The following is a 23305-nucleotide window of genomic DNA, read 5'->3' as shown; positions in this document are numbered from 1 at the left end:
GTCCCTGAGCCCACTCCAGCCAGAGGCAAGGCGACTGGGTACAGTGCTGATACAGAGAATGGCCTCAGGAAGAGGCAATTGGCAATAAATAATTCTGGGAGATTGGCCTCGGTGTTACTGTTCAGGGGAAGGAAGTGATATTTACAGCCTGAAAGCTGCCAAGGTAAATTTCCTGACTCAGCCATGCCCTTTTCACGAAGGTCTGGAGGAGACGTAGCTGGGGTCATTGCTGGCCAAGGTCAAGTGTAACTGGATGGCCTGTACTCCCAGTCCAGCCCCTTCAGTACAGGGGGAAACTCCATGGGGAGTTTCTGTACCCCCATGAAGGGGTACAGGACTGGACCACCTCATCTCAGTTGTCCAACTGGGGCCCATTTTGATTTTTCACCCCAGCCTGCCTGGAACTTTCCAAAAGCCCAGATAATTGTCACTCATGGTTCTGTGTAATTTTCATAGAATAGCACTGGATTAGTTTCCTAAGGCTGCTGTGACAAATTACCAGCAACTAGCTTAAAACAACAAAAATTTATTGTTTCACAGTTCTGGAGGCCAGAAATCTGAAATCAAGGTATCAGCAGGGCCATACTCCCTCTAAGGGCTCTAAGAGCTTTTGATGATGCCCGACAGTCCTTGGCGTTCCTTGGCTTGCAGCTGTGTCACTCCGGTTTCAGCCTTCATTGTCACACAGTTGTCCTCTCTCTGTGTGTCCTCTTCTTTTGAGGACAGTAGTCCTTGGATTTGGGGCTCACCCTAATCCAATATGATCTCATCTTTCTATTAATAATTACATCTGCAAAAACCCTGTTTCTCAGTAAGGTCATAATCAGAGGTTCTGGCCATAGTCTGGACATGACTCTGTGCATGAGGATGGGAAACACTGTGCTATTCAACTCAGTACCAGCCTTTTTAGAAAATGTTGCAAGCACATGTCCTTTTCACTCTGAGCTTTGTTAGGAGTTCTTTGGGAATGTGGAAAGGGGGTGTGGGGCTGACTCCCCAAAACATGGGCAGGAAAATGGGCTCCAAGGTAGCATTACTCCTAAATGCTACCGGAAAAAAACTGAGACTTGAAGTCTTTCCTGTGGTTGAGAGGAGAAGCAAAGCTTTCTGAGCAGGGCTGAGCTGAGGTCTGGGGTGGTGGTTTCCTTGGTCCTTGACAACTTGCTCTTCCCTGAGCCTCACTGCTTCTCTCTATAAGTTGGGGATAATATCAGCACCTTCACTGGTTGTGAAGATATCACATAAGGATTTTAGTGCTCAAGACTTGTGAGTCCAGGGTCTTGTTGTTTGGACAGAGAACCTGGGGCTGAGAGGACATTCCTGGCATGAAGTGTGAGGCTGAGAAGAAGGGCTGGTGTGCTGCTGCCCCTGAACAGTTCTCCCCCCTCTCATATCCAGCCTGGGCTCCTGCCAGCGATTGGGTTTAGAAGAGTCTGAGCCCATCATAGTAAAACTAGTGAATATGTGTTTAGAAGCTAATCTTCACAGTGATCCTGTGAATCAGAGACTGCTGCAGTCCCCATTTTACAGAGAAGGAAACTGAGACTCCAGGAGGTTGAAGTTACCTGCCCAGGGGCACACAGCTGTAGGTGGTAGAGCTGGGATTCAAGTGCAGGTATGTCCAAGTCCTGCTCCTCTGGTTCCATCTCCCTTCCTTAGGCTCCTCCATGCCGCGGTTTCCCCATCTGTAAAGTGGCATCTTCTCTGAGTTCCTGACGCCAGCGGAACAGTGCTGAGTACGAAGCCCAGAGCATTACATAAACCCTGGTTTGCCCACGAGGGTGTCTCAGCTTCCATCTCCTGCCCCTCACACCACAGCGACTTGAGATTTTTACATAGACGGGAACTGTGTGTGGGGTGGTGAGCAAGTGAATGTGTGTGTGTGTGTTTGCAACAAATATTTTATAATAGACAAGCTTGTCTGCCACTTCTAAAAGTAGTTAAAAAAAACAAACCCACTTTGACAAAAGTAAAAATAACCCAAAGCCTGAGTCCCCAAAGCCCCTGAACCCGGCCGGAAGGGGCTGCTCTGAGCTGTGGGTACATCTGCCTGCCCAGGGCAGCGGGGCCGTGGCCAGAAGTTTGGGGGATGGACACGTGGGCTCTCAGGGGGGAAGTCCTAAGGGTTAGTTTGTGGGTGTAATGACTGTCCATCCACTTTTTTTTTTTTCCCTACAGGAGGAAATGTCTCCTAAAAATGCTCCTTATTCTCTCTTAAAAGTGACTTGACAATTGATAATTTTGCCCTGGTGACGGGCACCTCAGAGCTTTTATTTCTTGGAGGCCAAACATTGATGTTGTGTGAAATGGGAGCTTGGCGGAGCCTTTGTGCGGATCTCAAGCTTCCTGAAAAATTTATTTACTGTGACTGTGATCTGCAGGAGCGAATTGATGTTTATCTATAGTCGTTCTCGCCAGCCAGGAGGGGAAAAAAATGCATAGCTGCACTTTCCTCAGAAGCCTTGCAAGGCTGTTTAAATAAGTATCTAATAGCGAACTTTCAATAGCAGACAAGCAGCTTGATGGACATGGTGCAGTGTATATTAACCATAAGCAGGCTTAATCTTTCCCCCATGTTTTAGGAGAAACTTTATAACCTTCTGGCCGACGAATTCATGAGAACCAGATATTTGAAGCTGAGCAAAATTATCCTGGCCATGCCGGCGGCAGAATCGATAATTCTGAGAGACACTTGAAGGAGGGGAAGCAGAGGCTGCGGTGGGTCCCATGCGAGCAACCCCGGCCACTTCATTGTGGCCGGAAGGTCAGGAGAAGTATAGAGGGGTCTGAATTGGCAGGGGAAGGTCAGGATTGTGCTAGAAACCTGACTTTTTCGTTAGGTAAGTAACTTCTGCTGCTCCTTCCAGCTTGGAAGGTTGATGAGGACAGAGAGTGAGGATATGTGTCTTACTGCTGGGCTCTGGTAACAGTGCCTGACCCTTTGGTGGCACCCATCATTTTAAGTGATAAAAAGGATTTATGTGATTGCGCAGTGAGTGTCTGTCTTGCCTTTTAGAACCAGAAGTTCTGTGCAGCCTGGAAAGCATCTTGTTTAGCCATGAGGTCTCTCTTGATCTCTAGGAAAAGGTGGACTCTCTGTGTTAGAAAGTCTCCTTTATAGGCCCCTACCCGCCCCTCACCACCCTTGGGAGTGAGGGAGCCTTTAGTGTCTGTTGTCCCGAATTTAGCTGGTCAGCTGCAAAGGCACTGGGACTCTCACGTTCTTCGTAGTCTCCCCAGCCCCAGACGCTTCCTGCAGTTTCTTAAAGGCTCAGCAGCTGTTTGTTGAGTGACTGGCATGGATTTTTCTGGGAAGGAAACAGCTGTGGTTAAGACCATGAAGGTCAGGTAACCATGGGATTAAATTCTGGTTTGTTATCTGCTGGTATGTCTTCAGGCACGTGGCTTGCCTTCTCTGGATCTTTGGTTCCTAGTCTGTGAAACAGGATAACGGAGGAAGTGCCTTCATCATTTTAAATGTTTCCTCCTTCGTGAAGTAAGTGGAACAGTGCTCCCTTCCTGAAGAGCCATACTGAGGCGTAAATGAGAGAATCCTGGTGGAGGACCCAGCTTAAGGTCCCACATAAAGCTAATGTTCAGTAAGTTAGAGCTGCTATTATTATTGTTAATGTTTTGTTGATTGTACTACTTTTATTATTATTTTGCTGTCCATGGCCCAAGGGAACTCACAGTCTCTTGATCTGTTTTGTTTGCTTTGAACACTATTGCTCCGTTTCAAGATCTTGAGGCCATGAGAGGGGACCCACTGTTCAGACTTGCGCAGTCAGGAAATACTTGTTTAAAGTGGTCAGCACTGAAAACTGGAGGGAGGCTCCCCTCCCCCCCCAACCACGGCAGCTCTGGCAGATCTGTTAGGTGCTGGAGCTGTGAGCTGCCCGCAGGGCGCTGGCCCTGAGCCCCCACCCCACCCTTCCTCCAGCGAGGGCACAGGTGTGAAAGTGTTAGTTGCTCAGTCGTGTCCGACTCTTCACCACCCCATGAACTGTAGCCCACCAGGCTCCTCTGTCCATGGAATTCTCCAGGCAAGAATATTGGAATGGGGACTTCTGGTGGCCCAGTGGCTAAGACTCCATGCTCCTAATGCAGGGAGGGGGCCCAGGTTCGATCCCTGGTTGGGGAACCAGATCCCACATGCCGCAACTAAGAGTTCACATGCCACAGGTGAGACCTGGTACAGCCAAATAAATGAATACATAAAAATAAATATAAAAACAATTATTGGAATGAGTAGCCATTCCCTTCTCCAGGAGGTCTTCCTGACCCAAGGATCTAACCCAGGTCTCCTGCATTGCAGGCAGATTTCTTTACCTTCTCAGCCACCAAGGAAGGGCACAGGGACCAGGAAGTTTCACATTCCCCAGAACCAAATAGAGCTTTCGGTGAATCAGGGGCAGGAGACAGTTCAAGGGGATTGGCCACACCTGATAAGAGTGTCTCATGGATGAGTGACAGCCTCTGAATTATCTGAGCCACTGAGCCTCACCTCAGCATGAAGGACCAAGAGCTGCCTGACACTCAGAACATTATCATCACCAGAGTCAGGTTTACACTCCTGTAGCCCAGAGGGTCTAAAGTGGAGCCTGTCTAGTGGGTATTGGAGGGGATTGGGACTATGATCTCAAGTTCCCTGACTGCCTAAGCCAAGGCTCTTTGTTCACTCTGGACCTCTGTCTTCCCCTCTGTCCTATCTTCCTTCTCTTCCGAAGCCAGTTGGGTTTGCCCCAGATATCATCATAATGACCCTTGTGGGTGGAACAGAGTGGGAGGTCAGACCCCATGCTAGATTCTTCCTACGTAGGATCTCAGAAGCTTTTATAACTTATACCCATTTTCAAGATGAGAAAACTGAGACTCAAAAAGATAAAGTCACTTGCCTGAGGCCACACAGCATTCCTATCATCTGTCCCTCTTTTCTGATGTGTTAAGTCCCCACTTCCCAGTAGTGTCTCTGGCCTCCTCTTTTCTTCCAGAAAGCAGGGCCAGCTCAACCACTGGGTGGGTGTGTGATGGGAGCTGAAATTGTCCAGGGGAGTTGGAGGGTAGCAAAGATCTTAGCCTCAAAGAGTAAGTCTCTTTCCTCAAGATAAACTGTTAAATCCTCAAAGTGGGGTCTTGCCAACCCATCAGGCAGAACCCAGCACTCTTAGGGACCCTGTGCTGGGAGTCTTTTCTGTCCCTTCCTGAGGGTCCCACCTCTCTTTAAAAGGACATAGAGCCTGCCTCATGCTAATGCTGTCCTGACTACTGACAGGAGCTCAGGGAAGGTCATGTGGGGGCCTCAGACCCTGGAGACCCACAAGGTGGCCTTGGAATGAAGACCCACACCATTTCAGGCTGAGCGTGTACTCAGATACTCAGGAGCCTGTCTAGAGATGGTGAGCCCTGTCATCTTCCCCACTCCCTGTGTCATTTCTGGGAGGAGGACCTTCCTTCCACTGCTCACATGTTAATCCTCAAGGCTTCCACCTTCCAACTGGAGCACAGGGAATTGGGGAGGAAGCTGAAGCATCTGGATCTTTCCTTTTGGCTTGATTTATTAGAAGCAAACTAATACGAGAGCTTAGAGCAAGGCACCAGGCCACAGAGGGAGCTTGAAGAATATATTCATCACAGCAGTAATCACTAATACATATTAATGTGTCTACGCCGGGCCAGATCTGGGAGCCCCTAGATAAATAAGATGGGACTCCTGCTCTCAAGAGGGTCACCAGGGAGAGAAGACCACCCATGACGGCGCAAGATGGAGGTTTCTATGATACCGGGCACGTGCTGTGCAGGGGCTCAGAGTCGGGAGGTGGGAAGAAGCCACAGAGAAACTCTTTTCTGTGAGTCTGGAAAGATGAGCTTCCCAGGCAGGGAATTAGGGTTGCCATGTTGTCCACCAGGATACAGCATCAGAAACAGGGAACAGCATGGCGTTGGCGCAGAGTATGAGAGCTGGAGACGCTGGGGGCCGGTGACTCATTCGTTTGGTCCACCTGGAGCTGGTGGTGGATGTCAGATCAGGCAGGACCTTCTGGGCTACCACGTAGAGATTGCACTTTTCCTGGAGACTAAGGGTGAGGATTTAGGGGTTTAATTCTGACAGCTCCAGGAAGCCACGGAGAGGTTTGAGCCTGGAGTGGCAGTGACAGAAGCAGTTACCTTTTGCAAGGAGCCCTCAGGCCACCATGGAGAGGAGAGATTGTGAGAGGGTAAGGTCAGAGACAGGGAGACAGGGAGGGGCTACTGCAGTGTCCAGACCTGTGTTGGGTGGGACTGGGCCAGGCCGTGGCACTGGGACCACCCAGGAGAGCTGTGATGTGGGACGATTCAGAAGGCCCGGAGGGAAGGCTCTGAGGCTGCTGTGAGCCATCTGCTGACATTTCCCTTTTTCATGCCACGGTTTTTGAGGCCGGTGGGCTTTGATTGCTAATATAGAAATGTGGGAACGTTTGGGAATGGCTGGAGAGGGCTGTACTGCCAGCCCCAGGGCAGAGTAGAGAAGAGCTGGGAGCCAGACAGAGCCCGCGTCATATCCTATCTCTAGCAAGGACTTACGGAGGTCTGCCTTTCCTGGTTTCTCTCTTTGGCTGTAGAAGAGGAAAACCATGAACCATGCCTCAGCCAGCATAAGTTCTTTGTTCTTTACTCACTCAGGAGCCACCTATTAGGCTAATGCCATGCCAGCTGCAGGGAGACCTGTGGGGACACGGCAGACTGCCCCCTGCCCTGGGGGAGCCCCTAGTTCCCATAGCAGGGGGTGACATCCAGGTTCAGGTGGGTGGAACCAGCTTGGGAAGAGCCATCCTTTAAGCGGGGAGCCTAGAAGCTTCCCTTGTGGCTCAGCTGGTAAAGAATCCGCCTGCAATGCCAGAGACCTTGGTTCGATCCCTGGGTGGGGAAGATCCCCTGGAGAAGGGAAAGGCTACCCACTCCAGTATTCTGGCCTGGAGATGTGGGTCCTGAGGACAGGTGCTCAATACAGTTTGGGAGGTCAAGGAAACTTCTAGAAGGAAGCCACCAACTTTATAGCTCAACGAAGGCAGAAACTGCGCGGCCCCATTCAGCATGGGATCCCTAGGCCCCCAACAGTATGGTGGGGATTGACTTGAAAGTTGGGACCTGAAGGATCAGCAGGTACAGCTCGGGCAGAGACAGGAAAGTGTTTTAGGAGGAGGGAACAGCTTGAACAAAGGCTCAGAGGTGGCTTTGCAGAAAACACCTGTTCAGAGGGCCTGGGGCCTTAAGGGTGAGCAGGATAGGGTGAGAGCTGAGACTGGATGCTGAATTTGGGAATCTTAGCCTCTGAGCTCATGAAGATAGCTCAGTCTCTTTCACAAACTAGTCTGTGGTTTCCCTTCTCCCTTAAGTCCTTGCCAAGCCTGGAAATCGGGATTGGGTCACTCTGGGAGGTGTGAGGTGAGACTTGAGTTTGTAGGCAGGGTGAGTTGTGGGGTGGAGGGGGTGAAGACATCGAGCCTGGTTCACTTTGAGCCCTCCCCCCAATTTGTCAAGGGGCAGACCCACCATTTGAAAGCTGCCTTCCTCGTGTGTGGTGCTCATATTAGATGGCACAGCTGGATCCGCAGGGATCCTGGCTGGAGTGAGACAGAATTCCAGAGGATGTTTGAGGATGTGGTGTGTCTCTTTGCTTTATTGGGTGTAGCCTCAGTGAGCTCCTACAAGGATGATGTGAAATAAAAGCCAGGTGGCCAACAGGCCCCTGGGTCAGCACCCATTGTGTAGGGTGACCTGTAGGCTCAGGGCATGAGGCCTGGGAGCCTGCGTCTGTCCTCTTGCTGCCCAGTGGGGCCGGAGGGTGGCCCAGCAGGCGAGGTACCGTCTGGCTGAATCGAGAGCCAAAGAGGTAATGCTAATGTCTTTTAAAATTAGAATGAAAATGTTTATTGCAGAGAGCAGAACCTGCGTCAGCGCGGAGTCCTGTGGGAAGGGGATTGCTTTATCGCAGCCTTTCGGTTTTATTTTTGCACATTCGCTCTTTATTTGCTGGTGGTGCTGCTTGACAGGCCCTTGGAGTGGGCTCAGGCTGCCGGGCTGGGCTGGAACGACGGCGCTGCTCCCGGGGTCTGGACACCCCTGCCCAGGGTGAGCACTCGGACCTGCCATCTGGTGGGAGGACCTGTGGACGCAAGAGCAGGAGGCGGTGACTTTGTTCGTACGCCTGAGCCTGTATATGCCCCGAGGCAGGTGTGTGTGGCGGGTGTGGCCCTCCGTGTGTCTTTTCCTGTGTGCATTGTGGTTTTTTGGGATTGTCCACGTGTGAGACTGGGTATGACTCTTCCTGTGTGTGTTCTTGAGTTGTGTGTGTCTTTGGGAGGTGGTCATGGGTGTGGTGGGGTCTGGGCTTGTTTCTCTGTGGTCCTGCCTGTGTTTTTCTGTCTGTGCGTGGATGTGTGTGAGCATCTAGGGGAGGACACGGGTGCGTGACTGTGGGTCCGTGTGTGTCCAGGCAGCCTTGTGTGTGCATGTGTGAGTATGAGCGTGTGTGTGTAATGGGAGTGTGTGAGCACACATTTTGAACACGTGCACATGAACAGGAGAGCATGTCTCGTGGGGGAGCGTGTTGTGTGAGAGCGTGTCGTGTGCGTGTGTGTTGCATGTGAAAGCATGTTGATGTGACCACCCCATTGCGTGTGAGCGTGTGAGCCATGCTGTGTGTGCACACACGGGAAGGAGTGTAACATGTCGAGTGTGCACGTCTTGCGTGTGAGAGTGTGTGTGCTGCTTTGCCGTCCTCTCCATTTGGCGTCCCTGGCAGAGCTGTCTTTGGGCAGCTCAGCCTGTCACGAAGCTCCCTGGGCTGGAGAACACAGCAGGCCCGCACTGCCCACAGGCCGCCGGATTTGCACGCGGCCCTGACTCCGGTCAGAGACTCGGGAAGCCTGCAGGTGTCTCTGAGGAGAGTGCTCTTTTGAACCCACCTGCTCCCGCTGACGTTTTGTTGAGCTTTACCCCCACAGCTTCGGCCATATGAGCAACCGGTGCTTTGTTTCTGGGCGCTGCTTTCTAAATATACAGTTATTTTATGAAACAGAATGTGCTTTTTCAAGGCATGCCTGCCCCTGGCAATGAGAAGCCCTGGTTGACAGTCGTTGATCTGGCCTGGGGGGAGGCTGGCGCCCCAGGCTTGGTTCCCCATTCCCACAGCTGGGTGGGGGGGTCCTGGCCTGGAGGTGATCAGGGTTCCCATAGATGCCTCAGCAGCCCTGAACCCTGCCACCCAGAGTGCTTGACCTCCCATAATCACTTCTGTAAGGCAGAAAAGCCACCCCCCGAGGGAACCTGGTGGCCATGGAGCTTTTCCCCGGGGCCAGAGGAACCGCTTTTTAATCCCTGTCTCCATCCAGCTCACCACCCTGTCACTGGAATTTGTCTTTTGTGGATCGTGTTCTGCAGGAAACAGTGGCTGGTATGAGAGAGCTGCATTTTATAGAGTAGAAACTAGATGCTGTGCAAAATTCAGTATAATCGGGAGCAGTCCGAAACGTAGTTCAGGAGCCTGGCTTCGAATGCTGTGTGGCCTCGAGTGTGTTGCTCAGCTTCTCTGAGTCTCAGTCCTATCGTCTGTAAAATAGGAATTTTGACGGTGCCAGCCTCGGGACGGTCTCTCAGTTGTTACCCTGGGACCTTCCTTGAGCGCAGCAGTTTTGCCTGGGCTGACAGCTGAGTTCAATGTGTCCTGCTTTGCATTGTGATCATGAGCAAGTCATTCTGTCTGTGCCTCAGTTTTCTTACTTGTAATTGGGCTAATAATAGTACCTACTGCACAGGATGTTCTGAGGGTTAAATTTCTTACTTTACATAAAAGGTTAGATTAAGTGCTATAGAGAGTGAGCTATTATTGTTATTTCTGGAATGCCTGAACCCAGATTAAAATATCCCGTCAGCACACAATATCATCTTTTTTTGTTTTTTTAAACATAACTTGTAACCCACTCTCTCTGCAGCTTTGCCCATTCTGTGCCAACAGGCAGCTGCTGTGTGCCAGGCATCCGGCTGGGAGTGCCCTGGGCATTATGGCATGGGTTATGGGGGGGGGTGGGTGTTCTGCATGGGTGGGCTGGGTCAAATGCTATGCTGTCACTCCTCCAACAGTTTGGCAAGGCGGGCACAGACTTGGTTAAGTCACCCTGGGCAGCAGCCAGGGGTGAGAGCCAACGGGCAAGAGAGCCACCTGGCAGTTCTCCCTGCCAGGGTGGATCCAGCAGGCTTGGGCTTGTGGTGGCTGTGGGCACCCAAAACTGTTTTGTGCACTTGTCAGAAGGTGACTGACATTTGAGCATTGGCGGCAGACAGGAGCAGGGAGAGCCGAGTACAGAGGAATATTTTCCCCGGGGCCTGGCACCACATGGTGCCCTGAGCCCACCCACCTTAAACCATGGCAGGGGCACACTAATGATGAAATACTCCGTCTCGCTGGGCAAAGCCCGTCACATGAGTAAGGACGTGTCCTAAAACACTGTGGGCATTAGCTCATCTAGTGTACATAGAAACCTTTTGAAGGAAGTCCTGCTTATTCCTGCTTTTCGAAGGAAAAAGCTGAGGCCCAAAGATGTTTTGGAATCTTCCAGATCTGGGTAGAAATTCTGGTTCCTCCAGTTGCTGCATGACTTCAGGCCAGTTACTTAACGTCTCTGAGCCTCCAGTTCCCCACTTCTTAGGTTTATAGCAAGGGTTCAAAGGAACAGTATAGTTAAAACATTTAGCCTGGCATCTGGCATGGTAAATGCTTTTCTAAGAAGATTGTTATTACTATGATTATTTCATCTTTTTTCAAGAGAACATTCCTTACCAGTTTAACAGAGGCATTGACAAGGTTCAAATTTGATGGGTTGGTGTCTTCAAGGAGGGATTATTTTTAGGAAGAGGAAAACATTTTGTATGTTTTCCCATATATGATATCATACAGTATTTTTATGTATCTGATTTAGGGCTTCCCTTGTAGCTCAGTTGGTAAAGAATCTGCCTGCAATGCAGGAGACCCAGGTTCGATTCCTGGGTTGGGAAGATTCCCTTGAGAAGGAAATGACAACCCACTCCAGTATTCTTGCCTGGAGAATCCATGGACAGAGGAGCCTGGCGGGCTATACAGTCCATGGGGTCACAAGAGTTGGACATGATTTATTGACTAAACCACCACCACAAAATATTTTATTATTATTGGCAGCAGATAAGTTTGCAAGTTTCCTGTCTAGTGGGAGCACCACTCTTATCTTCAGGGTCTTATCTGCTTGTGTGGGTAGAGCCTCTTTGTTTCATGGAAAAGAAACTCCCCAGGGCAGATGCTTTGAGCAAAAGGTGTGTTGTGTAGTAGTTGCTCAACAAACACTCCTTGGATGGGTGGATGGATCATGCTCCGGAATGGTGATTCCCTGGTGGTTCAGACGGTAAAGCGTCTGCCTACAATGCAAGAGACCCAGGTTCGATCCCTCGGTCGGGAAGATCCTCTGGAAAAGGAAATGGCAACCCACTCTAGTACTCTTGCCTGGAAAATCCCATGGACAGAGGAGCATGGTAGGCTACAGTCCATGGACTCTCTAAGAGTCGTACACGACTGTGCCACTTCACAAGAGGGTGATTGGATTCAGGCACAATCTGGCCACTTGGCATAGACAATGGGCCCTGATCTAGGCACCTCCCCTTCAGGGATGCACACTTTGCAGAGCTGTGGATACCTGAAACAATTCCTGGAATTAATCACTTAACTGTGATTGTGATGCCCAGAGGGAGGATGATAGCAGAAAGTTAAGACACTATCCCACATCTCCAAGGCAGTGAATGTGACTTCAGCAGACAGCAAGCATTGACTGTGGGGGGAACTTCATTCATTCAGTGAATATTTCTGTGCTCAGTGCTGGGATGCAGGGAGATGCCTTGTGGAATCAAACAAAAGAAAAGAACTAATATGTGAGTTTTGAATAGACTTTTCAGGGACTAATGTCACAGTGAGGTAGAATTTGGGGCCAGTGTCTCTTGCAGTGGGCAAGATTCTTGTGTTTGTATGAGAGAAACTCACCTGGAGCCAGCTTAAACCAAAAAGGCTTTTTATTGGCTCACATGACCTGAAAGTTCCAGGTCTGCTGGCTTCAGGCATGGCTATATCCAGCAGCTCAAATGTTATCTCATCCTGCTCATCTCCTAGCTCAGTTTTCCTCTGGGTGGGTAGGCTTTGTTCTCAGCCAACATTCTCTGCTGACAGCTCTCTTTCACCAGCATGGAAACACTCAGGGAGAGAAAGCTCCTTTTCCCTCACAGCTCTAGCAAAAGTCTCAGGATTTACTTTGCTTGGCCCAACTTGGATCCTTGCACTTGCCCAAGCTGTTCTGACCACCTGGGGTGCTCGCCTCTCTTCTGTCTATCCCAAACCTACCTACCCTTCAAGTCCTGCTTGAGCTCCATAGCTTCTGTCTCTAGTCTTTTTCTCTTTTTCCTTTATCGTTTTTTTTTTTTGTCAATTTTTTTTCTCTCTTGGAGAAAATCATCTTTTTTCATGCTTTGGATGTGATTCAGCTGCCTCCTGGCTGCATCCTATTCACGTCAAGTAGGCCAGAGTCTCTGACAGGCCAGTTTCATTTCTTATCTTTCTCTTTCCTGCTCTGTACATAATATAGAAAACATAAGCATGACCTAATAACTAAGTGCTTGTTAGTGGGTTTGGGGCATTAAGGATTTAATTTAGAAGCCAAATCCCAGGATGGCTCATGGGAAGTCATGGGTTAACGAGGTCCAAGGGGAAGCGCAGAATTTATCTTGCCAAACTATTCATTTGTAACTGGGTTCCAAAGACTTGGAGCTCTCGGGCCAATGAGGAGGTAGGAAAGGAGGAAGGAACTCATTTCAGAAGCTGGATTTTCCCAGATTCAAATCCCAGCTCTGTGCCCTTCTGGCTGTGTGACGTGGGACAAGTTGCTTTGCCTCTCTGTGCTACTCATTCCTTGTCTATAACATGAGATCATTCACACAGTGGGTTTAAGGAAAGGGCCTGGGACAGCAAGCCCTCATTGATTGTTCACCATTATTGTTACCACCACGCTGTGTTCAGAGTCAGCAGCTAGAGAAGGGGATTGTGAACTCCATTCCTATTTACTGGAGAAGGAAATAGCAGCCCAGTGAGCCTCAGAGACACCCTCAGGATCACTGGATGGCTCCCCACCCCATTCACCGTGACTCCACTTCAACCCTTGCTCTTCACATTAGCTGTTCTTTTTGAGACCATGTGAGCTTGCAGTCCTGCTGGCCCTCAGAGAATGTTGATACCTCTTTAGAAGGTAGGGGTGAGGGGTCATGTATCTCTCACAGAAGGTGAGCAGAACTCTGTCTTTGTGTCTGTCCTGGCTGGGCTTTTGCTGCCATGTCTTGTGACCTACTCTCCTCTAGGTAGCCGTCCTGGCAGTCGCTGCCCACACAAGGATCGTGTGGTCCCCACTGGGCTCAGGGCTTGTTGCTCCCGCATGCTGCCCTGTGCCCTTCCACGTAAAGGTGCATTGTCTGGTCTTCTCTCTGGCAGTCTTATTTATTTCCACTTCCTCAGAAATATTTGGGGGTGATTAAAAAGAAAATGTTCTTATAACTGTAATGAAATGGGGTTTGGGGGTTTTGGAATGATTGACTGTGGCCTTGGGGGCCAGTGCCAGTTGATTTGAAAACTGACTTGATAGGCAACAGAATATTGATTTCTTCCCCCCTCCTCCCAGGAAGGTGACTCAGCGAAGGGAAGATGTTTTGAAATTTAGGAGAGGGCTATTCAGGGAAGCCAGAAAGAAGCTGTGTCTGTCTGTCTGTCTGTACATGTGTGTGCATGCATGCACGCAGCTATGCTGCTCCCTCCATTCCGTCAAGGTGGGGCATGCAGGTTCCTGCCTCTTCACCTGCCTCTTCAGGTGCTCATCTGGAGAAGGGTGAGGTCTTTAAGCTGCACAGACCCAAATTCAAGCATCTTCTGTCCCCTCCTAGCTAGGCTGCCTTGTGTGAGTGGCTTTACCTCTCCGTGACTCAGTTTCCTGTCTGTAAAGTAGGGAGACCATAACCTACTGCATGAGGTTATTCAGAGGATCAGTTGAGAATTTCTCCTGGTGATGATGGCAGCTCTGATTGCAGTGCCAATATTAATTACTAATCTGTATTACTTGCTGATAGAGGAGCAAGATGTCCTGGGAGTGTCAAGGAGAGGATGATGATGGATTCTGATGGAGGCATTCCTGGAAGACTTCCCAGAGAAGGACCCTGAATGACAAAAATTCTGACCTGTGGCAGGAAGGGGAGGGGGTAGGAGACATTTTTCTATTTCAGAAATTCACAGGCTCAAAGGCAGGGAGATGTGGAAGCCTCTGGCAGGATGGAGGACCAGCCACTGTCCAGTGCGGAGGGCAGGGAACTGGGGGGGCAAGGCTGTGACGGAAGGGGAGCTGTTGGGCTTTGTTTGGCTGGCATCCATGTATGTGTGCTCAGTTGCTCTGTCATGTCTGACTGTTTGCGACCCTATGGTCTGCAGCCCACCAGGCTCCTCTACCCATGGGAATTTTTTGGGTGAGGATCCTAGAATAGGTTGCCATTTCCTCCTCCAGGGGATCTTCCCAACCCAGGGATCAAACCCGTGTCTCTTGCATTGGGAAGTAGATTCTTTACCACTGAGCCACCTGGGAAGCCCATTTGGCCAACAACTCAGGTAAAGTGGTAGATGGACGAGCTTTGTGCATCAGGGCCCATTTGTTGTTTGAAATTCAGAAGCAAGTATAATACATTACACCTCCTCCCTTGGCTGAGAACTAATTATGAGCCAGACAGTGGGCTACGTGTTGACTTATACCATCTCATTGAATCTGGACCCTAGCCCCATTTTATGGGTGAGGAAACAGTCTCTGTAACATCTACTGGTGCATCCAAATGTGTATTCTTCTGTGTCGCTCACTCCTTCCTTTGAATCACCCACAGGGCCTGGTGAGACCAGGCAAGCCTCCTCTTCTGTGGCCAAACCCACAGTCCCCTCACCAGCCCACCCTCTTGTTGTGGGTCATGCAAGTCCTTGGGCCACATGGAGTTTCTCCTTTGTAGAAACCTTTTTGACACTTGATTGGAGCACATACATCTTTCCTCAGATCCCTTGCCTAATTCAATCAGGTGAAGATGTCATGTAGACGTCACTAACAATTCTTTTCTCCATGTTCCCAGCTCAGTTCTTTTGTTGCCTCAGGGAGTTCCGTGGAGCTGCAGGATTCACCTGGGCAGGCCTGGTGTTGCAGCTGCCATGTTATTTACAACATCCTCCCTGGCTCAGGGGAGTTTGGAGGGCTGGGGGTGTCTGCATGGCAGGCGAAATGCCCATTCTCCAGGTGGGGGCCAGAGAGTGCAGGGAGCAGAGAGGTCTGGGGTGGGACCCGCAGACCTCTGAGGGAAAACAAATGCCTGGTATTAAAAATATGAAAGGATGAAAAGCAAATAAGGGGTCTTAAGACACAAAATCCCTTTGTGCCAGGCAGTGCCCAAGGCAGTGACAACGCAAAGTTGTCCAAGGCAGCTGGGTACCTGATTTTGGGGGCACTTAACCTGGACCGACTTCCTGCACAGAGTCCATGCACGTCAAGGCTAAATTTAACTCCAGGAATCTTTGTCAAGCACCCTCAAGGCATACTCAGTGAAATGAAGAAGCCAGTGATTCTAGAAGTTCCCACAAGGTGAGAAACAAGGGGGAATTTAGATGGGTGTAGCATCTACTATCAAACTTGCTGTCCATACTGGACACTTAAAAGTGGCCTAGTGATACTCACAGCATTGACCCATTTCACATATGGGGGAACTGAGGCAGAGCGCATTAGGTACCTGCCTACAGTCTGAGGAAGTGGTCAAACCAGGATCTGAATCCAGGGCCCTCTGACCTCAAAACATCTTTTATTTTCAAATGGGAAAACTGAGGCCCAGAGAGAGGTTGGGACTTGTTTGCCTTTCAGCAGTGGAACTTGTCTGTATCTGCATCTATTGGTTATCTCACAACTTGGTCAGGAGAAGGTTAAGTTGGCTGTAAAGCCATAAAACAAATAGAGTAAAATAGGAGACAAAGCAAATTAAGTGCCAGACACCCTGGCATAGCTGATGGGCAAGCTCTCCCTGGTCCCTGTTTCAGGAGGCACCTGGGGGTCTGAAGCAGGATTAAACTTTGTACCAGATTCCTCACCTCATGAGGCCACTTTCATGTTCTTTTCTTTGCTCTTTGAAACATGGGCATAATAACCCTGTTTTGTTTATTTGTTTGTTTTTTGGCTGTGCCGCACGTGCAGCCTATGGGATCTCAGTTCTCTGACCAGGGATCAACCTGCATCTCCTGCAATGGAAGCATGAGTCTTCCCCACTGGACCTCCAGGGAACTTCTTGGTAACCGTGTTTGAGGGAATGTTTATGTGCCCGGCCCCGTGAGTTGGACTGAACCAGGAGAGGGGAGTGAGGGGCCAGGAAGGAGGTTGGTGTGAGATCTAATGAGGCCCAGCAGTTGCCTAAAACTTGACTGCTGTCATGGAAATGTCTCCTGCCTTGCGGGACAGTGAAACCTGCAGGGGGGCCTAGATGTCCTGGTACTGGATTTTGTCTTGTGCTCTAAGGCCAATAACTTCCTGCTTTTTGTCCCTTATTTCTTCATCTTTAAAACAAATGCTAATCAAGGCTTCTTCTGTGGACTTAGCCAAATGCATTGCATGCCTCTTTGGCCCAGAAAGAGTTTTGAGATCAGTTAGCAATGTCTGCTGTAGTTGCTGAAGGAGGTAGTAGTGATATGAATGCCATTCATCTGTTTATTCATTCAGTGGGCAGTTTTTGATTGCTGACTATGTGACAGACACTGGAGACAAAGCAGGTATGGCTGTATCCCCTGGAGATTTCAGACTGATGATGGAGAGAGAGGAGACAGTAAAGCTGTGTAAAAGTAGAAATTTTGTGTGCTTGGATCACTGCTGGGTTCTCAACATGTACTTTTTATCTGGCACACCTGTGCCTTTAGGTATTTATTGACTGGATAGATGAATGAATGAGCTAACCACAGATGAATATGTAACTACAAAAAAAAAAAAAAAAACAATAAAACCTATATGGGAAAAGAAGGGGCTGGTGATTCCCTGTGATAGGAAAGTGCCATGTGCCCAGAGGGCTCACAAGCCAGGGAGAGAGACTGCATTCAGCAAAGAAGCAGTAGTGAATTTATAATTCTAAGAGCTGTGAAGTAAGCCATGTTCTGAAATGTTGTCTGAAGGGAACCTTTGGAGGTAGGGTAGTTGGGGAATATTTAAAAATATTATTCTTTAACTTTTTAAATAATTTCAAAAAGATTTTTTAAAAGATGCATAAATAATACAGAGAATTCCCCATACTCCCTTCAGCCAGATTAACATTTACATAATATAACATAAATATTCAACATAATGTTGAATGAACAGTTACAAGATAGGGATATTAACACTGATGCAACACTATAATCTAATATATTGATATTACTCAAATTTTTCCCATTGCTCCTCAGTGTCCTTTTCTGGTTTAGGGTCTAGTCCTGGATCATGCACTGCATTTAGTTGTCATGTTCCTTAACTGCAGATTGAAGTGCATGAACCCAATTCAGTCTAAGCAGAGTGAATCCTGTGACTTTTGCTAGAGCTACGGAAGCAGGTGCTTTCCTTCCTGGGGAGTTGCTCTGCTGGTGAAAGAGAGCTACCAAGGGAGAACTCTGGCTGAAAACAGAGCCAGTCCACAGAGAGGACAGCTGAGCCAGGAGAGGAGTAGGATGAGATAATATCATTTGAGCTGCTGGATACGGCCATGCCTGAAGTTAGTGACCTGGAACTTTCAGGTCACGTGAACCAATAAAAATCCCTTTTGGTTTAAGCTGGTTTTTATTCATTGAATTATGCATTCAGTGACTGTTTCTGTGCTCAGTGCTGGGATGCAGGGGGACTCCTGTGGTACTAAGTGAAGGAGACCTGTTTGATGCACAAATCTCAAATAGACTTTTCAGGGACTGTTGTCATGGTGAAGAAGAATCTGGGGTCTCTCTACTATAACGCACTCTGCTCTTGTGGTTGCATGACCTTGACACTTGTGATTAGAACTGGCCTTTCATTTTGTAGAGTGTCCCTCAATTTGGGAATGCAGGATGTTTACTCATGATTAGCTTCAGGTTACGCATTTTGGCAGAAATGCTATAGGAGTGGTGTTGTGTCCTTCTCCATGCATCAAATCAGGAGGCACGTGGTGACCATCCGTCCCATTACTGTTAATAGTGATGTTAACTTTGGTCACTTAATTTAAGGTCCTATCTTCTGGGATTCTCCACTGTGAACTTATTTTTTTCTTTTGTAATTAATAGGTATCTTGTGCTGCTGCTGCTAAGTCGCATCAGTCGTGTCCGACTCTGTGCAGCCCCATAGACGGCAGCCCACCAGGCTCCCCCATCCCTGGGATTTTCCAGGCAAGAATACTGGAGTAGGTTGCCATTTCCTTCGCCAATGCATGAAAGTGAAAAGTGAAAGTGAAGTCGCTCATTCGCATCCAACTCTTAGCGACCCCATGGACTGCAGCCTACCAGGCTCCTCCATCCATGGTATTTCCCAGGCAAGAGTACTGGAGTGGGTTGCCAGTGCCTTCTCCGGGTATCTTGTGGGGAAGCACTTTAAGACAATATAAATACTCTGCTACTCATTATTCTTTTGCCCACCTATTTTAGCATCCATCACTGCTTCTTGCCTGAAACAGTTATTCCTGTGGTGTTTGCCCAATGGTGATTGCCTCTCTCCACCGTTACTTCTGCATTTACTAGTTGAAGAGCCTTTCTTTCTCCTCTACGTATATTTATCTGTTCAGTTGTTAATTTCTATCAATATGGATTTATCAATTCATATTTTAATCTGTGTCCCCTCCTTTTTCTTTGTCCCCTGTTTCTGCCCCACCCTCCTCTCACTGTCTTTCTCTTTCTCGCTTTTCTTCTTTCATTCTTGCTGAAGAAGCCTTTCATCCTGTGGAATTTCTTTCCATTGGATCTGGCTGAGCGTGTATCTGTAGGGTCAGTTAGCACTCTCCTCCATTCTCTGGTGAACTGATGGTAGTTCCAGAGCCTTAATCAGATTTTGATTCAATATTTTTAGCAAGACCTCATCATGGGTGGTGGTGTGCCCTTCTGTCAGGAGGTGCATGAAGTCTGACTGTCTCCTCTTCTGTGTCGTTGACATTGATCTATGGGGTTAGGAGTTCCCAGCCGGATCCATCCATTGTCAGGTTCTCCATCAGCTCTTCATTCAGCTGAATTTTGCAGACACTAATTATCATTGCCTGTATCCATTAATTCATTAGGGGTTGAAAAATGTTGATACATTGACTCTGTCCCTCTTCTATTTCTTAGCTAGAAGTTTTCTCTACAGAGAAACCACCCCTCATCAATTATTTGCTTGCCCCGAAGGCAAGTGTGTCTAGGAAAGGGAGGATAAACGCTCAGTTCTTTCTCTTTATTTGCCAGTATTTGAAACAAAGAGTTGGTTCCCTGGTATCCCCCAAAAGTGCCCAATAAGGGTGTTTTGTTTTTAATATCATTGTAAACCCATGGATACAGGTGTCACTGGAGTGTGTTCATCCGCTTCAGTTACTGTGTTTCTTCATGCTCAGATTGTCCTGTTCCTGGTGAGTGGGGACCTCTGCAAGTCGACTCCTGAATCCTTTGGACTCCACCAGTAGTCTTGGACCATCTCCTTGCTTTCTGGGAAGATTTCCAGACTCACCGTGTACATTTCACACCTCAGCTTTGGACTCAGATGTTGCTCCAGGGAGGGATCCCTTTACTAGGAAATGGTATTTAGAGACCACAGTCTGGGTGCCAAATGAATAAGTGTACAGAACATCTCAAAATAATACACCTCAGGACATTTTCAGTGTCCACAGTGGATGGGGTTGTGGGGAAGGAGGTAAAGTAGTGACTTAATCTTGGGTGTCCCAGGTTAATGACCTTCTAGGAGCCATTTATCCACTTTTATTCCTTTCCCCCAATTTCTTCATTTAGAAAACCAGGGTGGATCTCCCCTATCTTGAGCCCATCCCCTTATTTGGGATTGGCATTTTCTTGGGGAAGGTCTTTGAAGTCAGAGAATCCCTAGAAGAATGAAGCCACTTGTGGTCCGTCAATCCCTATTTGAGGCCTGCCACACTTTATTCAACCACCAGTGTGATACAGCTTGGCTAAGGGTGGGGAGTGTCACTGCTGTTTGCTTCGTAGCATCTTTTGAGGCGAGTAATAAGAGTTCACCCAGGGACCATCAAATCCAGACCAGACAAACAACAGATAATATCCCTTCATCAGAGCAACTTAAAAATTAATACGGGCCTCTGAGTGTTACCCCTGCCTTTATCTGAGCAGCCTGCATGTCTGTGTTTGAGATTAAAACTCACATTTCATTTTTATATGCTGCGCTTAATCCAATAATGATTTCATGTTACAAACAGCAATAATATCTTTCAGCATAGTTAATCAGAATAGACTTAATGCTGTCACTATTTATTAACCTTTGTTGAAAAGCAAGAAGTTTCTCTCTAATCTGTGATTGTTGGTCTTGTCAGGCTCTATCAAGTGAAAAAACAGTTTTGGCATTCATTAAAACGGTGCGAATCCTGAAATGACAATTGGAGCCGGATGGTATTTGGTGCATGAAATCTTCCTTGCGCTCCCCGGGATAACTGAGAAGGCTGGTGGAGGGGAGTGATGAAGGAGGAACCCACACATTCAAAAGACTGTTTCATCCCTGAGTTCCCCTTGGATAAGTTGAGAGAATGGGGCAGAGGTGGGGTTCAGGTGAAGGGAGGAGTTGGGCCTGTTGATGCCTCTTGCCAAAGAAACTCATTGTTGGTTCAAGGTAGTGGCTTTGAACATAGATCCCAGACCCCTCATCACTTTCCCAGTCCTTAACAGGTTAATGACCCACTGGGAGCCATTTAATCACTTTCACTGTTTCCCCCACAACTTTTTTTTTTCCCATTTAGAAACCAATGGTGGGTCTCCCCTATCTCCATGGCCCATGTTGAGTTGGAGACCAGTTGAAGGAGTCCCTCAAAACAGCATGGTGGCTGCCAGATGTCAGCATGAGGTTCAAATTTCCACTTCACTGGAATCCTTTTGGCAAGAGATCTCAGTTGGTTGTCCTCAAACGTTAGAGTGCATAGGACTCTCCTGAAGAGCTCTGATTCCTGGTGAGTCAGTAGGTCCTTGAGTGTCCCAAAGATTCTGCATTTCTAATGAGTGCCCAGGTGATGCTGGTGCTATTGGTCCAAGGGCCACTCTGGATAGTACTGAGGGCTTCATGGTTTGGGGTTTTCTGAACCATGTCAGGATGTCATGGTTTGGGCACTGGCCCAATGACCTAGGCTGGCAGTCTTGGAAGATTTTTTTCTGAAGGCTGTAATAGTTCTGGGCAGGGCTGGGCATCTTGGCTTAGGGAAGCCAAGCAAAAATTATTTCTCCTACTTTTACCTTTTGAATATGGCAGTGGTTCTTCCTCATAGACACTTCTCTGAAACCGACCACCTGATCTAGTGCTTCTCAAACTTTAACATGAACATAAATCACTTTGAATTCTTGTTTAAATGCAAAGACTTGGATGGGGCCCAAGAGTCCAACATTTCTAACAGACTCCTGGAGATGGTGAGCCACCTTAGTGAACCACACTGAGGAGCAAGGCTCTGCTGAATAACAAGAAAACCCAACAGTATGGTTGGTCAATTCCTGTATCTTCCTGGGCTTGAATTACAGAAATTGAGTCTCGCTAAATCCACCAACTCCCCTAAAGGGAAATTTACCTTTAAAAAAAAAAAAAAAAAAGGTTTCAACTTGCGGAAGCCTCCTCCAAAAGAAAAATGACTCTCACAAGAGACATCCTTTTCTCATTTTCACCTCAAGGAACCCCTAGATGTCTTTCTCAGGAAGTCCCTTTTGGGTCTTTACCTTACAAAGGTGATTCAGAGAAAAATCTAATGCTGGTGTTGGATACCTGGTAGATATCTGGTATTGGGAGGCATGGAAGAATATCCCACTAAGTAAATCAGTGGTTATTCAGGGCTGGGTGGGGATGGCAGAGGTTGGTTGCCAATTGATCTCTCCACTCATGAGAAGGAGAGACCACTAGGGCGTCGAGCAGCGTGATGAGTTTTGCCCACGTAAATGGGGAGGTGAGCAGGTGTTGTTAATTATTTAGGAAGAATTAAGCAGTCTGGGTGGGTGGGTTTTATGCTCTGTTTGGTAATAAAGGTTGCTGCAGAAAGGAATTTTAAAATTCAGTATTCTCATTTGCCTCATCTTGCAAAGAAGCCGAACCTCGGTTTGACTGGTGGGAGCATCTGGAATTAATGAACCAGGCTCTTACAGTGCAGAAATCAATGTTTGCTGCATTAATTGCATGATGCTGAAACCCCGCTTTTTAAATTTCTGACTCGCAGAACCACAGCCTAAGAAATCTTCCTTAAGCGGCGTTCTGGGGCTTTGCTATTGTCTGGGCATGGGGAAAGAACTGCTTCTTCATTGTGACTTGTGACATGGGTACAAGGAGGCCTGGGGGAAACTTAGCCTAAGCTGTGTGCTTTGGAGGCCCCAGAGGGGCAGAACTTGAATACTGGTTCCCTCTCGAGTAGCTGGACCCTGTCTGGACCTCCATCTCCTGAGAGTTTCCAGTTCATCATTTTCTTTAGGTAAAATAAGCAATAATCAGAAAGGTTGGACAGATGTCCCTTGCCTCTCTTGCTTTTCTACATGATAACCCTTTTGGAATGTAGACGCTTTGATCTGAGATGTAATTTGGCCACCATCTCCTTAAGTGCTAGGGCACTGATCCACATCAGCCTACTCACCCTGGCTGCATGTGCATTTCTGTGGACCCAGCCTCAGCACTAGACACTTTGAGTGGTGACATTTGAACCACATTTGGGGAAATGAATAGGAGTTTGCCAAGGAAGAAGGATTCCAGGCAGAGGAAACAGTGTGAATTTAAAGCCTTGAGGCCTGGAGCCCTGAAGTTTCTAACAGCTGGAGTGGGCCAGGGAGCCAGGAGCACAGGTGGGTAGAGAGTACTCTCTGGGTGGAGCCTAGGAAGGTGTTTTGAGACTTTGGACATCTAGCTGAGAACTTTTGATTTTCTCCAGTAAGTGGTGGGGAGCCTGGCAAAATGCTTAAGCTGGAAATGAGATGACTGGTGAAGTTTTATTTTTAATGTACATAGAGGAATTTTGTTTTGTTTGTATAGTTCTATGAGCTTTAACCATAATCAGAACATGAAACAGT

At 48.1% G+C, this 23305-nt stretch overlaps 1 protein-coding gene across 9 annotated transcripts in view; it reads left to right on the top strand.

Annotated features, from left to right (window-relative positions):
- CUX2 (cut like homeobox 2) overlaps positions 1-23305 on the top strand; it is a 287416-nt gene that overhangs the window by 75851 nt on the left and 188260 nt on the right. Inside the window, exon 1 of one of the 9 annotated variants that reach the window (XM_070475189.1) lies at positions 7692-7870. The exons of the other annotated variants lie outside the window; for them this stretch is intronic. The gene's annotated coding sequence lies outside the window, so the exon portion shown is untranslated. Of the gene's footprint in view, positions 1-7691; positions 7871-23305 lie in introns of those variants that run through there. 9 annotated transcript variants of the gene reach the window in all.

Source organism: Odocoileus virginianus, chromosome 12 (assembly GCF_023699985.2).
Source record: "Odocoileus virginianus isolate 20LAN1187 ecotype Illinois chromosome 12, Ovbor_1.2, whole genome shotgun sequence".
Classification (NCBI taxonomy): Eukaryota; Metazoa; Chordata; class Mammalia; order Artiodactyla; family Cervidae; genus Odocoileus; species Odocoileus virginianus.
Note: the sequence above shows the minus strand (reverse complement) of the source record. Positions and strands in the feature narration are given on the sequence as shown.